Genomic DNA, 18,812 nt, shown 5'->3' with positions numbered 1-18,812 from the left:
AAAGGGGTGAGGGTGTCTCGTTGTGCCCGACATATAGAAGAGGAGGTGGGTGTTCCGCCAATTTTGAAATATGATGGGTCGAAAAAGGGACCAATTGCCACAGGGTTGTTGGCTACAGATCCCCACAGAGACCTCTCTCAAGAAACTAGAACAGAGGAAGAGGCATATGTTTTTGAAACGAGGGAACCTGGAAGGGAAAATTTAGCTGAACTACCAATGGATGTTCACCGAGTGAGCCCACCACCTGTCGAGATAGCTTCACAATAGGGAAAGGTAGGAGACAGTAAGGAAATGGTTGCTCCCTAGGAAGAGAAACCAAGCAAATAAGCCTCGTCGAGTAACCCTGTGGATACTCCCTCAGGTAAATCACCACCTGTCGAACCAGCTGCAGTACCAGATGAGGTGGTGGTTAAACAAGAATTGGTGGAATTGTGTGAACAACGAAGGCTACCTATGAAGCAGAAATATCAGCTTCAGTTTAAAGAAACGATGTGACTCAAAACAGAGGTTAAGAGGCTGAGGAAATAGATGCACCGGTTGAAGAACCAAGTGAAGAAATATAAGCGGTGGGCTAAGAAGCCCAAAACCATGATGACTGAAGTAGGGACGCAGGTAGATGAAGTGGCAACAACTTCTGTTGCCACTTAGACAGACCCAATAGAATATTTGTTTGAAGGCCGTGAGTTTTCTTTGTCGGCTGAGGTACAGACCTGGAAATCCACCGCGACGCGATATCGGAATGAAGCTAAGAAAGCCCAAGAGCAAGCATCCACAACTATCTTTGAATATGTAGAGTGCATTGATATAATGCGACTGAGGCATGCAAAGCAGCAATTCAAGGTGGAGCAGCTGGAAAGGCAAGTAGCAGAGTTAAAAACTGATAAAGAGCAGATGCTCCATTTAGCATAGGAAGTGATGGCATGTCGCCCTCCTGCTTCTTATTACTCTTTATTTTTTCATGAGCGCTTTTTTTTTTTTGGAAAGCATCCAGAAATAAATTAGTCATGAGATTAAGGATGGTGTACAGTTCCTCTAGATATTGAGAGCCCATGATGTGCCAACTCAACACTTGATGTGCGAGCTTTATATGCATGGGTATCTCTTGCGTGTTGAGAGAGAATTTAATCTGGTTCCATATGTGGGGGACATTCATTTAAGGGCCCTCACCTCTTACACTTTTAATCAAATAAGTTGGCAGAAGGCTTTTGACACGTTCGAGTCAAATCAGGCCACGAAGCCTTTTATGGTAAGAGGAGAACCCAAGAGATCAGTGACTATGTATAATAAGCACACTACATTTTTGGAAATTATGGGAAACAAGGAACGGATGCTGAGGACACAAAAGTGGTGCATCGATATCTGCGTCAAACAATTGGTCACATTTCAGGCTGAGGCCCTGGATAGTTGTTAGAAGAGGTGGATGATGTCACCCACATCTGTCCGGAACAGAGAACCGTTTGGAGCACCAAATTTTGCACGGGCACTTAGTAGGGTGCCAAGATATGTGGCATGCATCCAAACATGTGGGGTCCGATGGATGGGAATTCGATTCCAGTACCCTATTCTATGGTTGCAAGCAGAACACTACACCCTAGCCTATAATGTACCAAATGATTGGTAGAAGGAAGTTCTCCTCTCCGAAGGGTTCAAGGTTCCAGAAATATAAATGGCCTAGGAATATGATCTCACCCAGATTCAGGAAGCGCATAGCCTATCCAACCTAGACCTACAGAGACGACAAGCTTCACGAGGGTGTGCAAAAGGCTAGTTGGGGGGAGATGTTGGGCACCAAATTGGCCTATCTTTTCCCTGCATTTCCACTCCTCTTTTCATCCTTTTTGCATTTATTCGCATATAGTTACTGTGTAACATTATGAGGTAATTCCAATTTATCGTCTCTTGGGATATTTAATTAATGAAGTAGAGTCATAAAGGTTTCTACCTACACAAACCACTAAAACTTGTGACGACTGCATATTATGGAGCACAGGTGTTGACTGCGTAGCATATCGCAGCAGCTCCGTGATTCACAGCAGCTGGTCGACCATGACGAAGCAACATAATTGATTGCAGTTACTCAACCCGTGTTTGACCATAACTATTCTTTCTCTCTCAGTGCTAGTGTTGCGATACAACTGATGTATATCTTTGGGCATATAGTTTCCAGGTTTTGGGGAGAATTATTGTCCTTTGTATTGTATAAAAGATGGGTCATTCCTATATCAAGGGAGACTCTTGTATGGTATTGTAACAACATTATTCAGATTAATAAGATATAAATGTTTTTGTTGATCTATCGCTCACTGTGAGTAACGCAGCCCTGATCAGAGAGTTGGGCCGGCTCTTCTGATCAGGTGCTGCATGTTTCCTTTTGTTGTGTGTATTTTCTATTACTGTGTTTATTTCTTGTTGCTGTTACAGATCTCTTAGATAATTGTGAATACCTTTTTACATTCTGCAGTTGAGTTTTACTTTTGTTTCAGCAATATTTTGATTGCTTATCACGAACCCTTGGTTGAGGGCAAATCATAACCTTGTCCTTGCATATACCTTATGTGTTTCCTTGAAAAGAATACGCACCCGGATTGATATATTAATGGAGTAAAAGGAGTGGATAATTTGTTCATACCTGGACACCGACATCATACTCACTCTCTACTAAAAAGGTACGATTAACTGAAGGTGAAATCGGGTCAACTGTTACCTTGACTTGTGATGGGTCAGGTATAGACTCATGGGATTCACATTCAGAGAGAGTGGGTTTGACCAACGATTTATTTGGATCAATCGCTCCATCAACTAATGAAATATTAAGGGAGAGTCTCCTATAACCAGATGGAAGTCACTGCAAAGAAGCAGGGCGGTTATCCAACACTTTTTTGGCTTCATCCAGATAAGGACAAAGGTGGATGGGGTGATTCCTTTCACATAACCTACAGGGAAACTCTTTACCACTCTTTCCATGAACTTTACTACCACTAGTTGATGGTGTGTCACCAGCATGATCTCCAGAAATTGATGGCACAGGATTATGTGAACAAGAATACCATTCTTCTAAGATCTGAGGAATTCCAGGACAATTTCGAAGAATATGGTCTCCCATACAAAGTTTTCATGGATATCAAACTTAGTGAGGCTTATCGGACAATTTCTCGTCAGAAGTTTCATTCAAAGCAATGGTTGCTTGGTTGCCCCCTAGCGAAGTTTCTTCTTCTTCTTCTTCTTCTTCTTCTTCTTCTTCTTCTTCTTCTTCTTCTTCTTCTTCTTCTTAGCCACCTAGTTACTAGTACCAATACTTTCACCAGGCAAAGAGGAAGAAGGGGAGAAAGAAAAAACTGAGGAAGAAGGCAAAGGGTCAACTTTAGGATCAACTGGAGGTTTATTTTGTCCAGTTGGAGGAGTACTTGATTGTGAAGAAATCACGACATTTTGAACCAAGGAGGTTGAAAACAACCATACTAGAAAGCCAATGGTAAATACCAGAAGGGACAATGTAGTCATATATGGAGAACCAATATTTCCAAAAGGAGGAAAAGGACTAGGATTCCCATCAAAAGGAATTCCTTGATTGGTGGACTCTGGATTTGTTGCCATATGTCTCAACCTAAGATCAACTAAGGAGTGAGCGTGGAGGATGTCAATCGCGGTCAATTAAATTTATTTTAATCAAAATAACAAAACAAAACAAAAGAGGGATGCTCTAGGAAAAATTATTACCAAGTAACTGTGAACTCCAGAATACCTCCCAGTGAACTGAAAAGTATGGGCAGGCAATCTCTCAGAATGTTGTGTTCAGTGTATCACAGTGTACAAAGGGGCCGACTCAGTTACCTAAGGATGGATAGCAACATAGTGTTTTCCTCCCATATATACCCGAAAGTATGTGGAGGCCCAATCCATATTGGTGTTGTCTAATGCAAAATTGTTGGGCGCATATAAGGTGTCTTTTAGAACTCCTAAATGCCTCACATTAATTATCGACCTAGGTAAGTATTTTTGTTTCAAGAGTGTACACAATATGTGAAAGTGATGAAAATCATTATATATACAAAGAGTAATGCTTTAAGATATCTTATTGATTTCAATACAAGAGTAAACGGATAAAACCATAACTATCAAACTTGTAACTTCAAGGAAATTAACCTATTCAAGCACCAAAACTCAATCTTAATCAAAAAGTCCTAATTGCAATTACATCAACTGAGTGCACCGTAGTGATAACGGATCTCTTTCAGCTGAATCTAAACTTTTGCATAAAAGTAATACACCTGATCTAACCAATAACACTTTGGATTTCAATTAACAAGAAATGATTCTTACCTAATAATTAAATCAATCTACGACATAAATAAATGAAGCCAATCAATAGAAATAAGAATTAATGTAATGAATACACAAACTCAACACTAGTGAAAGTAAATCAATTGTAAAGCTACAAAACAGAGTAATTAAACTTGTAGTAAAAGAAAGGTAAAACTATAAAACAAGGAACAACAGTGAAATCCACTAGTGACGAAGCCCAAGCTGCCAGTGATTACTGCTTAATTACTTCAGAATATTGTGAATAAAAAAATACACAAATTAATCCAAATGTCATTACAGCACGATGTATCCTTCAGAATAACGCTCTGTATATTAAAATTACAATTGAAGTAAAAAGGAAAACATTTGTTTTACTCTATACGTTTTTCCCCTCTTATAGTCAAAGCGGAAAAGGGAAATGTGATTCCTCAGGACCAGGAGATCTTGAGGAATTCACAAACAAATACTATTATCAGAAAGTCTTCCATATTGCGCTGATCCTCCTAATTCTCTTCTCAATTGACCGCACAAGATGCACTCTTTTCTCCCTATTTAGCCTTTGTTGTTCAATAGTTTGAACAACAGTTGTCCCATTTGCTAATCTCTGCATAAAAAACATCGAAAGTTAGTTTTGACAACCAAATCACATCAAAAGCAGTTTCGTTCACTTTCTATTGAAATTCTGTCAAAACCTTATTACATCATGGCACAAATGCATAAAAAGGAGGGAAAAGACAGTGTAATCAAGAGTAAATTTATACCTGTTGTGTGGCCCAACAAAAACCGCACAGTGAGAGCATTCCCATATACTTTACATACTGTAACACTTCCATATATACCCAAAGGTACATGGACAAGCTACGATATACTCACGCACGTGGAATTAGATATCACACTCGGGATGTATTGTAGGCAAGTTAGCGACAGCTGCTATGTTTTACGACATCGGAACACGTCTCTAGCCTAGAACCTCTAAATGTTTTACGTTAAGTTACAATGCTCCATTAGGTTAATTGAGATAAATTTTAAGTTGATCTTCTTAAGAATTTTCTTTTCAAGGTTCATCATGTGATGTATGTTTGCAATTCCTAGAATGCAACTATTATGATAAACATTCTTCTCATTCAATTGAATAATGAAAACCTTAGCTAGTAGGGATAGAGCAATCAAATCTTTGAAAAAGAGCAAAGAGCACATCTAATGTAATTTCCCTAACTATTCCTTTCAAGCATTCACAAACTACAATATGAACGATGCAAGTTTTTCTTTTCAATTTCCTTAATGTTAAGATGAACAAAAGGAAACTAATGCATATACAATCAATTAATCTTTTTGCAAGAACGAAGACTTTACGACAGTTCCTTTTCGAAAGAAATGAAGACTTTTACGACACTTTCTTTTGAACAAATATTAATCGACTATAATCTAACTTTGGAAATGAAATGATAATGATAAAGAAATAATTTAAGAAACATTAATCAATCAAGCCAAAGTAGGGTTGGAAAGAGGAAATACAAGTTGATTTCAGAGATACTACAATCATTGATCTTTCAGCAAGCATAAATAGAAGGAAATTTGGAGAAAAACCCCAATCCAAAGGTGAAAATTTTCCCTAAGGTGGATCAGAGTAGGTCAAAGAGGGCCTAACTGCACTGTAGAGCATTGTCCACTGACCAAGCCTGTGTTGATTCCTGAGAGGCCACTCAAGAATCATCTAACCTTAATTTTTTTGACCAAAAAACACTTCAACAAGGTTGAAATAGAATCAATGAAAGCAAGTAAGGTTTGTTAGATTGTCCTAGGATGTGGATAAGCTGCTTGGAACGATGATGTTCCCCAGTGGAGTCACTAATTTGTTATGAGGAATTTGGTATCTACAGATAAATATTAATTTCCTAGATAAGCAGCCATATCTAGAACAACAGTTTAAAGCACTTTAGCCTTTTCCTATAAGCAATAGATAAGAAAAAGAGAATGAAAAGACCTACTTGTAGTTTCGCTTTCCTCTTGTCTCCTTTGTATCGGTCCCATCGCTCCTTCTCGTACTTAACACACTTTAGAAGTACCTGTAAACATCAACAGAAGACAATGAACCAATCAAAGCAAAAGATCTATTGATTACAAGTAAATGGAATCATATACATTCACACAAATAAGCATCATATAACAAGATAAGCATATGGAAAAAGGTTCAAATACTTTATTGAATAGAAGGAAGAATTATAACTATGAAGCCTAATTCAAAGTCACTCCTCCAGCTTTGGTTCCATCCACATCACATCATAAGCATGACAATCCGGCAACATAACGACACTTAAAACAGTCTCAATTCTCAAACTAACATTATCTCCTTACAATTCATCAAAGTCTAGTCCTTGATCAATTATATGAGTACTCAATTTATAAGAAGATGGAGGAGGTTTTTTCATAAATGAGGGTATTGAATGGCCTTCCAAACTTAGAGTTAGCTTCCATGGAGGAAGGGATGAGAGGATAGGAGGTTAATGGATCCTTAGCCTATCCAATTTTGAGCTCATAGGAGGGGATAAGAGGTGGGATCCTTCTAGAATGATCTAGAACCAAGGAATATTCCCAGAACCCTATGCAAATTTTGCTCAATCTCACCCAACGTAGGTCAAAGTGGGCCTAAGTGTTCTGCAAAGAACCCTTGCATGGGTCTAAATGCTCTACAGAGCACCCTTACATGGGCCTACCTACGCTGGTCCTTCAAGGAGTCATTTCAGGATGTCTTCAAGCCATGAAACTATCAGGGAAGGAGGCATTCAAAGTGTTGACTTGTCTAGGGCATGTAGCAACTAAATTAGGTTTTGATGAGCCCTAATAGTACTAATATGGATGATGGGAGTGATGTGCCCAAATGGATCTGTACCAGTTAGGAGTTAGAGCAAGATGTCGACCTCATGCCTCACCACCAAGAGGTTGACCCACCATCTTCACGGTATCCAAAAGATGAGCAAGTTCCAAGCAACCAAGGAGACACTGAGATCCTTGGATATCAACGAGAAGGAGAGATGCACAACATCTCATTCAACGAGTCTCAACATAGAGTTGTACAATCTTGCAGAGTGTCAACTCTGGAAGATCATACATCTCCTGCGCAGTTTGAGGAATGAGTGATCGTGTCTAACGTGCGCAAACATCCAACAACATTGGCTTATGCTACCAGATCATATGTTGAAGCCACCAGCACAAGTGTTCGCTTTATGGTAGTTGAGAATGAGAAAATGCCAAAGGAGCTACAGATGGCCAAGTAGGGAGAAGAATTGGTTACAATAGCCGCCTGAGCAGAATTGAAGAAGGCAATACTAAATGAAGTACTATCCCTTGACACAGTCATGCGGGTGTTATTTTCCAAGTTCGGTACTATGCATAAGGCAGTCGTTCATCTCAATGGATGGTAGTAGCGATGTGCTAGAAGAGAACGTATCTTGTCAAACGTGCATGTTGTTGTTGATTACATGAAAACATGGACGATGAGATATAAGGGAGCCCCGCTTCACTTGCCTAAGATAATGAAGCCCAGAATGGTAGAGATGAAGGCACACATCTGGAGTCTAATCTGGAACTATGAAGAGATCTTGCACCTCATCACTAGTCTACAACCTTCCCATGCATGTGTATTCAAGAGTATGGATGTTGTGGTGCATGCACATGCGATCCCATCTATTGGGACTTTCACCCATGCAAAGATAAAGGCATAGGTCTGACTAGAGCTTGACTCGCACTTTGACGAGTTGATGTGCATAGCCACCAGCCCAAACTTGTCAATTAGTGCAGACACCATGCACATGTTGTTGGTTCAGTCGTGCTGAAGACAATGATGCGCATGCTATCAGACAAGTTGGACAGAGGAGCCCAAGCAGTGTACTTGGATGCTATGGAGGCAAGAGTCAGGTTCCAGAAAGATGTCACCTTGGAGTACACAGACACTATCGCGGACTACCGATCTTGGGATCATTTCACTATTGCCGATCATCATGAGGATGTTGAAGAGTTGGACTTCCCACGGTTTTCCAAGTCATAGTGATGTCTTGCATGGCTTGCTCAAGCCATTTTGTCTCACATGGTTACATGTGCAATGTAATGTAATGTCTTGTCAAGTGTAAGTTCAAGTGTCGATAGTTGGATGTAACAGTCATAGAGTAGATGAAGAGTCGTGAGCATAGATGAACTATCAAAAAGGGGAATGTCAAGGGCCACCCCACCCTTTGTTATAAATAGTCCCTCATAACTCATTGTAAAGGCTTTTGGTCAGCCAAGCTTCCGATAAGACTATATTAGAGAGATCTTGGATAGTGTTGTAATGTGCCTCGGCTTCTCCACTGCATAGAGCTAGTATATCTCTTTGGAGGAGTAGGTGGTTGTGGTTGTAACGTTACACTATCAGAGCTAGTGGTTGGACATGGATGTATTGTATGACTGGAACTTACACTTCTTAATATAACAGAGCCAACACGTTTTCATGCATATGTTGTTATTATAGTTGGAATATTCTGGTTGTTGTAGCAATGTATGTTATTTAACTTATGCATTTTTGTATGAACTATTTTGTATGCAATTGTATAAATCTTGTTGCAGATGTGTTGTTGGTTTAAACATCACTTTGGATTGCTCGTTATCTTGCTTTCCAGCTTGTGATGCATCTTCGCTCGTGTGTTCCCTTCCAAGCCGCGTACTATTACAGGTTTCCAAGGGGTGCACTCACCTCACTCTTCGTGTGTTAGAACCTCTCATGCACCTTCCTTGACCTACTACAGTTGTCAAACCCTTGCTAACAACAAGGACATTTTACTTGCCTCTGTGTGAAACCGTGGTCAGGGCATTACCGTACGACCCACTGCTGGGACTCCTACACCAAACGGTCTGAGGTCTAATTGGGACTTCTTACTAGGGAGATCCCCTAACATGTTAGTTGGTCCAGAAACGTCAAAAACACATAATATAGACATTACGATCACACATGTTCTTACCCATACTCAGTAATCCCACATCCTCAATTACACTTTTAGTGCAACCTTTCATACTTATAGGATACACTTATAGTTACATTACTTTGGTTTTCTGGTTATTTATCCAACCCACCCATATCATTTCCCCCATGCCTTTCGCTTCCTCCACACAACCTTATTGAATAGATATAGGCCTTGGGCTATCCAAGAAAGGAGGGGAAGGAATAAAATAAGACTTTAACCAAGCACAGATGGAAGATAGAGGACCAAGCAAGGGACGGAGTCGTGACTCTTAGACCTAAGAAGGGCGAGGTATGATCTAAACAAGAAAATTTCAAAATGGATTTTTCATAAAATCATATACTTAGGGCAGACTTACCAAGTTATGGAGTTCTTTTATATTTATTCTAAATTGAGTCCTCGAGTAACTTAGATAGTAGAGTGGTGAGACCCTAGAGTCTCTGCTTAGCCTCCCCCTCCGAAATGAATGGTTTGGTAATTTCTCCCCTTCCCCAGAGCTCACCCTTCAAATGAATCTTTCCTCCACAAGTATACTCAAACAAAACAATTTTGTTCCCTCTAACTAATCCCCTAAACTACCTATGACTATTAATTAGCTTCTCCCATCCCAAAGAAATAAATTTTGTTAAGCCTGGCTAGGTGGTGATGCAACGAAAAATGATCAAAATTATTTCAAGGCTGCTTAGAATTATAACATATCAATAACACGATCAATAGCCATAGCAAGCGGCATACCTTACATATCAATAGCCATAGCCATAGCTAGCAGTAGAGCTATTTCAACAAGTGGTTGAACTAGTCCCAGCTTTCCCTTATATGTATGTGGTTCCAGTTCCATATCGATAATAACCACCAATTCTAAGTAAGCACCCACTCAAGCCCTTTGAATCATCTCTTGGGTCTGTTGGCTTTGTATTGAATAAAAGAAAGAGGGAATCATCTTCAGGGTATGTTGGCTCTGTACGATAGGATTATTCAGAGGCTAAAGGCCAACACCCCCAGAGCAGCAATAGGTAATTGATGTGGAAATATGTCCAGTTCTTGCAGATCCCGCTGCTTGCCTCCACCAGTGACTCCAGTTTAGTCAAGGCACTCTGATCCACCATCACCAGCCATGGCCTCCGCTATTAAAGGGCATTACGGGCACCTTTTGAGATTCAGGCGAAGAAGGCTCGGTCCACGGGAGTCGTGTCCACAGTTTACGATGTTGAAATTGGAAGGGTATTATGTGTTTCCATCGCTTCTCTTCTATCCCCAATTCCAATTACAACATTCTATGGAAAGACCCCAACAATTATATTGTGCATAAGCATGAACAAACAATTGATCCTATTTCTTGTGTGAATTTTCTGCTTCTTCCAGTTTATTCCACGTATCATTCGTGTTTGGGGCAACGAGGTGGTTTATATATAAAATCTATGTAAAAATGCCGACCATCTATTTATTTGAACTAGGTCTATATGAAATATCTAATTATCAGGCTCTTGCTCTGTAGTGTGTGGCCTAAGATGTGGACTAAGTTGTCTCAACTTATGGGTTAATGGGGATTCACACCTTATGGATTGAAAGCTCACTCTCTCGTCACCTTCGATCCTCGACCTCTACCAATATGGAACTTGGACTGTTCATCCTCCATTACATGCATGTTGTCCTTATCAAATTATGAAGAAGTGGAACATTATGGACAAGTGGCCAAGATAGACGATTATGTAAATTAAAATTCCTTACCATGTAGTTGATATTTAAATAATTTGGATTGGAATTTTCCGCACATAGTCACCATACATCGATATTGGTGTTATAGTTAAGTGACCTAGCATCAAGGGTATTAATAAAATAGTACTACGACTCACAAATGAAGCACCATGAATAGAAAACTTACTGATTAATTGGTTGAGTCGAGGTAGCGAGCCATTTCACCAGCAAGCCTTTACTCTGTCGGGCTGACGTACAGATTTTGATCTAAACTACGTGTCAAACATTCTTGCAACAATAGGTATAACGCACCACTTCCAATGGTACATTCAATTATTTTTCTAAAAGGTTATTTATAGCGGCGATTTTGATATCGAGAAGTGTACGTGTAAATTCAAGTTGTTGAATGCACACCCTCGAAATATTGTTGGTGACAGGAAGCTTGTTTATTAAAGAAAATCACGCTTTAGAATCCTATCTCTCTGATCATGACTCTGTCAAGGCCAAAAATATATACATACAAATAATATTGGCACAACGAGAAAATGCAGCACTATCATTATTCAAATAACATGGCTTGAGAGGTGGATGGTGAAATACAATGTATGGTTGGATTAAATTGATAATAAGGTATTTCACTCAATTGATTACGTCCAAATCCAGAGTTTTTGTTGGGATTCAGCCAAGGGATTACTCCTGCAAGAGAATGTGGAATTTTAAACCGGCACCGATCATTTCATGCGAAATTTTAAGCATGTACTGACATATTCACATAGACAAGTGGCCATGATAAGGAACCCATATTTAGTTATCAAATGCGTGGTCATGTATTTTCTATTTAGTTGAATTAATGAACATATCAGAATTTATTAATTACTTGATAGACGCTTATGTAAATTCAAATTATTTATCATGTAGTTGATATTTAATTATTGTGGATTGGAAGTCGTTGTGCAGAGTCACCATACATCGAGATTGGTGCTCCATTTAAGTGACTAAGCATCAAGGGTATTAAGAAAATAGTATTATGAATCGTGAACGAAGCACCATGAATAGAAAACTTATTGATTAATTGGTTGAATTGGGGCAGCGATCCATATCACTACCTAGCCTTTACTCTGAAACCAACTTGGAGTGAATGGTTGCATATGAATAGAAAATTTACTGATTAATCAATTGAGTCGGGGCAGCGAGCCATTTAACCAGCAAGCCTTTACTCTGAAACCAACTCGTAATGAATGGTTTCATATCGAGATGGCAATACACTACTTAGCATAATCGACAACATTTGCAAACAATGTCACTAGCTCGACGATTCTTTAAGCCTTAATCGACAACTAAAGGTTCTACTTCTTGGATTAGTACAAATCGATTAATTGTTATTCCTAATCATACTTGTGATCTATTTCCTACAGTGGATTTTTTTGGGTAGCCATTATTTGACATGTAAGTATAATAGAAACAACTATAAACACTAAACCCTCAAGCTCATCATGGCTATTATTGCAAAATACTCAAATATTTCTACCTCATTTAAACTTTATACGCTTGATAGATTTTTATTATCTCTTAATTGTTAAATACATGAGGCTCATTGATAAAATTCTAGCCAGATTAATAACCACATTATTGGTCCTTGGATGGGGCTATTGTTTTATCTTTTTCCATTACTTTGAATACTAACAAAAAATAATCTCACACACATACATGATAAAGAAAAATGGTTGCCTACATTTCTCTTTTGGTATTGTTCAATAACTAGTCTACCTCTTCTTGATGCTTCTACCAGCATACAAGCTATTTTCTTTCACATTAAGAAAAAAATTCACATGGAAATCACAATTGTGTGGTGAATGGCGATTGTTTGATCCAATTAATTTTTCATACTCATATATCCTGATAAAACCATTTTAAATAAGACATATAATATTGTATTTGATTTCATCTAGTTTTGTGGAAAAGCCTTAAAAGTTGGTCTTGTGTACCTCTAAGGAAAGCAACACACCATACTCTCTAAAGACAAGAAAATTGAGGCTTAAATTGTATAAGCTTGTGGGTTTGATGTGGATGACCATTCCTTTTATACAATCTAATTATTTCACTACTAATATATCTATTCAATGAATTAAAGTTCCTTTTCCCTAGGAAAGGAATTAAAATTCCTTCTCTCCCTTTAATAAGCCACCCAGTGTCAATTTTAAGTGAGAGTCATACCAAAAACAAAATCTAATGAGCTTGTATTGATTTTAAATGCATTTTGTAGATTTTGAAGAATGAGGACTAGTTTTGACCAACAATGATTCCATAGCTCTTAAAATTCTTTCAATTATTCATTAGATAAATAAACTTGGCCTTGGATCCACCCTTGGTCACCTAGTTTAGGGGCTAAGTAATATGAGAGAACCCCAACACAAATGTGCAATAAATGTTGGTCATGAGGTTGAAGAAGTTGTGAAGGTCTATTAGTGTTTCAAGGTTGATCAATCATAGATGAATCAAATCCTTCCTTTATCTACATGCCCACAACACTCATCCACAATGTACCTAAGATATTGAATCCTATACATGCCAATGATGACTTTTATATGTTGGTATATAGCTTATGTTGGTGTAGGGTTCTCAACACTTACTAAATGTGATTCAAATGCTCTTCTCAAGTTCCATGATGATAAGGTAACATGCATGCATACCTCCATAAAAGAATAGTTGAGTGATTATAGAATATTTTCCATCATCCTCATGAATGTTGTTAGTGCATTAGTCAAGTTGAATGGAAAGACCAAACACTCAGAAAGGAATTCCTTATATTTTAAGTTTATTTTCCAGACATCAATTTTATATATTGGAACCTAATGATAACCTAGCTTGAGATCAATATTGTAGAAAATTTAGGCACCTTTGAGTTGATTAAGTAGATCATCGGTCCAAGGGATTGGGTAACAATATTTGATAGTGAATTTTTTAAGGCACTATAGTGATTATAAAGTAGAGTCCATGTCCTACCCTTATTTTGAACCAACACAATTGATCCAGGTGGATACTAGTGGCCACCCACCTATTCCAGGCTCACATCACAGTTTTTCTATTTTCGCAGTTTTTAGGTCTTAAAATTTTGGAGTTGTTTTAAGGCCATAAACATAATTTGTTAGGGAAATGAGCCAAATGCAATCATAAAATTCGTCAATAGTAAAAAAAATGTACTTCTCGAATATACCTTTGTAAAAACCTATCATGCACACCAAATGGAGATCGTATGCCAAAGTTACGACATCTAGAAGTTAACGTTCCAAATTACCTCCTAAGGGCCCAAAATCCTTTGGCACTTCATCTCCTAGGGTTTGGTTTTTTGATGTTTATGGTTTCTCATTACTTATTTATGATAAAAATCACTTTGAGCCTTATTGTAACACAGTTCGACAAAGGCATGTAGTTGTCACATCTCTTCTCAAAGATAAGCTACTACCATTTGAGCTAGTTTGTTTTCATTATGCATGTATACAGTTTTAGCATTTTCCATTTATTGACAGAAATAAAGTTTCACTATATCTCTATGTTTTGGTTATAAATATGTTTATCAATTCATCCCCTTCATAAATTTGGATCAACAATTCAACAAGGGGATTCATCAAATGTGGCCCTTTCATATTAACTCCTGAAGCTTGCATTTGATCTCCTCATTCTTTGGAAAATGTTGAATTTTCTACAAGAGCACAGTGTAATACTATTTTCTGCTAGATAATTACTACCTAATTATTCTTCACACAATATTCTTATTCCATTGATATCATTGAGTAATTACACTTCATAAAATATCAACAATAAATGTAGCAGAAATGGTATGATCAAAGAAAGATAACCATGCAAAATAGAGACAACAATTTTACCTTAGGAAACCCAACCTTGGGAGAAAACCCAACAACTTTTATTCTAGGAGAAATGATTATTAAGCAAGCTTTACAAATCCATTTTTTCTATAAATCTATGCAAAAATCCAAGTTAAAATACTAGTCAAACCTAGTCAAATTCCAACAGTCAAAGTTGGTAAAACCATCCAAAATAAACATAATTCAACACTAGTCAAATAGTCAAACTTTGGTCAAAATTCAGCCCTACAACCCCTATGGTCAACTTTGGTATGCTATTGCAGTCAATTCCATACACCAGTAAACTCTAGTCAATGGTCACATTCAAACTAATTACTCAATCAAACTCCAATCAACTAGGCGTCTTTCTGTCACATTTTTAGCTACTCTAGAAGAGAGAAGATGTTGAATAATGATTATTATGATGAAGTTTCACATCATGTATATATACTAGTTAAATGGGGGTGAATTAGCCCAAGGGACCACCCTTTCATATTGTTGGGATGACATGTCTTCCTTGGCTAACTCGATGCCACAAAAATAAATTTATTTTAATTTTCTTCTAGAATAACTTAGGCATGTGGGGCTACCTCCAAATTCTACAAAAAAGAAACACTCCCTCTTAACGAGGGAGGTATTCTCCTTGGCAGCAACATATTTCCCCTTATTTGAAATTTCTCCTCGATAAGAAAACTCCATGAGCTTATGATGTTGATGCATGTCTATAAATCAGTACATCCTAGAGCAGGCACTATGACTCCTCACATTCTCTTCTATAGATCACTTTGACCGAGAGAAGGAAATATGACTCGTGGGACATTTACCCTTTTCCAAATCAGCATGGTCTGGCCAAAGTCCTTTATGTATCCTTAAGAAAATGTATGAATCTCCTTTGGTTAAATCAACATGACCAATCCAAATTCCTTCATGGATTCTGAAGAGAGGATTTACCCTTAACCATTCACCTCTGGATAAATCAACATGTCCCAATCGAATTCCTTTATGGATTCTTAGGTGAATTTCATCTAACTCCTCTGGTCAAGTCAACATGAGCTAGCTAAGTCATTTTGAATTCTCAAGAGAAAATCTCTCCAATCCTACAATTTCCCTGGTCATTCACCCTTGGTCAAATCAAGATGACCCAACCAAATTCCTTCATGGCTACATAGGTGAATGTAGTCATCTCCCCTAGTCAAATAAATATGACCTAGCCATGTTTGTCTATCTTCTTAGGAGATGGTCTACCTAATCTTGCAAAGACATCAACACTCCATCTCAATGAGGGAGAAATTATGCATCACACCAAGATTGTCTTTGAAGTAACAAACTTTTCTCTAGATAAAGGCTTGGTGATATTGTTTGCAATCTTCTCATCTGTGGATATGTACTAGAGTTTCACACTCTCTTATGCACCATGTCTAAGATGAAGTGACCTAATCAAATAGTCCATTAAGAATATTCTGAAGCCACATTGTTTCATGACTTGTGATACTAGTTGTGATATACTCTGCCTCTATTGTATTGAGTGTGACAAAATTATGCTTCCTGCTAAACCAATAAATCATAGGCAATCCCAAGTTGAAGCAACACCTCGAGGTTCTCTTTCTTTCCTCTGCACTCATGGCCCAAACTAAATCAACATGTCCCTGTAGCCTCACTTCACCACCCGATACATATCTCAAACCATATCTAATTGTACCACATAGGTACCTCAACACATTCTTAGCTTCCTTCACTAGATCCATCACCACAATTTCTTTATGGTCACCTTGACTAGGTGCTCCCTATGACACTAAAGCAAATCCTCCTGTGGCAATCATGGATGTTCCCTCTTCCACTGTTGCTCCCTCTGTCATTGAAGCATATCCTCTTTTCTGCCATGATCCCCTCATAGAAGGCATATTTCTCCTAGATTCCTTCCATCTCTAACCATCAATTCTAAAAATTTCAACCCATGACATCCTCTTGGAAGGTTGCTCCTTCCATTCTGCCTAATTATCTACTTCTTCAAAACTTAAAGATCGTCCTATCATTTGGCGTGATCCTGGATGTCCTAACAATCTATGCAATCATCCCTATTGAACATCAATCACTCATGTTGAGCCTATGTTTGAGCTCTTAGGCCATACACGAGCTTGACCATCTGATAACTGGAGAAAAAATCTCCTCATAGTCCAATACTTATTTCTAGGAGAACCCTCTTTCCACATAATTTTCTTTGTACTTCTAGATGTTGTCATCTATTACATGAATCATTGCATTGGAAATCTCCACAATCCTTCCTTTCTGCAAAAACTCCAGTTAGGATGCTATGGAAGAAAAAATTATAGCCAAGCAAAATAAAAGAATAAGAGGTTGACCAAAAATTAAAAATAATAATAGTAATCAAGAAAATAATATGAAGTATTTATCTCTGGATTAAGGAAGTAACTGTTGAATATTTTCAACTCCGTCTTTGAAAAATATGTAGGAGAAGCTCAGAAACCTATAATGTACCTAGAGGCACAACTGTCCAAAACCATTACTAGTAGTACATCCTAAAGGAATACCTCTCGATGCTACAAAAAATTACCAGAAGAGAGCATTTGTGCATGGGTCCATTAGTAAGAGGGGCATCTATTTTAAAATCAATTGCATACTTTATGTGTAGGAAAAAATATTCATGTAAGCAAGGTGAATATGTCTTTTTACTCTTCCATCAATTGATCTACCCATCTTTGATGCATAGAATGAACCCTTGTGTAACGACCCCATCTTAAACCCTAAGATTATTGTAACTAATTATGTCATTATCACTTGTAAATGTTGATTTTTGTACCTTGGGAAGGTACTTCGACAAGGCTTAATCATCTAGTCATGTGGAAGTCAAATAATATACCCTTAGAAATTTCTTTAGTTATTGAAATAATTCATTATATAAGAAAAAGTGAGTTAATCTAATGAAATGTAAAGATTTTTTGCATTAGTGAATTAGATGAATCTCAACCATTGATCTCAAGTGATGTTGAGATCTGATCTCGACTATCAATCACTTTGGATATTAGGCTTTTGGATTCTGTTAATAACTCAAACTTATGAAAGGAAGGTTAGGCTAAGGGAGAAGACACCAACATATTTTGAGCATAAGACATCATGAGAGTGAGATCTCACCAATTGGATGGAGAAGGAAATCCATTCAAGTGTGCAAAGTTCGAGGAAGGTGCAAAGGGAAGCAAGGGAGATCCAAATTAGCCAAGCAAGGTCAAATGACAAATATAAGGTTTGATTAGCTAAATTAGTTCTAGTTTCTTAGTGTATGAATTTTCCTTAGTAGGTCATTTTTATAGGAAGGGATCTCTTGTAAGTTCTGAATTTAATGAATGAAGGACTTATTTTAAGGGATCAAGAAATCTAGTGTCCATGTGATTGTGAGATTGATGTTTAATTTTTATTCTATTGTTGTAAGTATTAAAACCCTATCCATGCTTTTATTCAGTAGATTTGGGTAATAATTGTTTTTACAACAAGGAATTTGCCAGGTAATAAATTTCTAGGTTAGTAGGGATAAAAAACTATAAGTATGATGTTTAAATGTCATCACGGTGACAAGCCAAGTTGAAAAAATTAAAAACTATGCATGTGTACTAAATATTTCGTTAATACTTAGAAATGTTGAGTCGCTGATTGGAATGTGATTACCAAAACATACTATGATACCAAGAGTGGGAACAAGTGAGGGGATTACAGGAAATCATCCATGCCTGTTATTACTAAAAAATATCAACCAAAGATCTAAGCCAAAATTTGAATTCCAAATTTCATTACCTTATTTCCCACTAGGCCATAATTCATTAAACAAAGCATTTAATAGTTGAGAAACCACCTTCCATATTTATGTCAGTTGAGTGGTGGTTGTGGAGTACGCTCAGAATGAATTGAGCGGCATGGGAAAGTACCCAACTCAAAATTTGAGGGTTTACCT

This window comes from Pinus tabuliformis, chromosome X, assembly GCF_031772625.1.
Source record: "Pinus tabuliformis cultivar Carrire ecotype Pingquan chromosome X, CPIR1, whole genome shotgun sequence".
Taxonomy (NCBI): Eukaryota; Viridiplantae; Streptophyta; class Pinopsida; order Pinales; family Pinaceae; genus Pinus; species Pinus tabuliformis.
Note: the sequence above shows the minus strand (reverse complement) of the source record.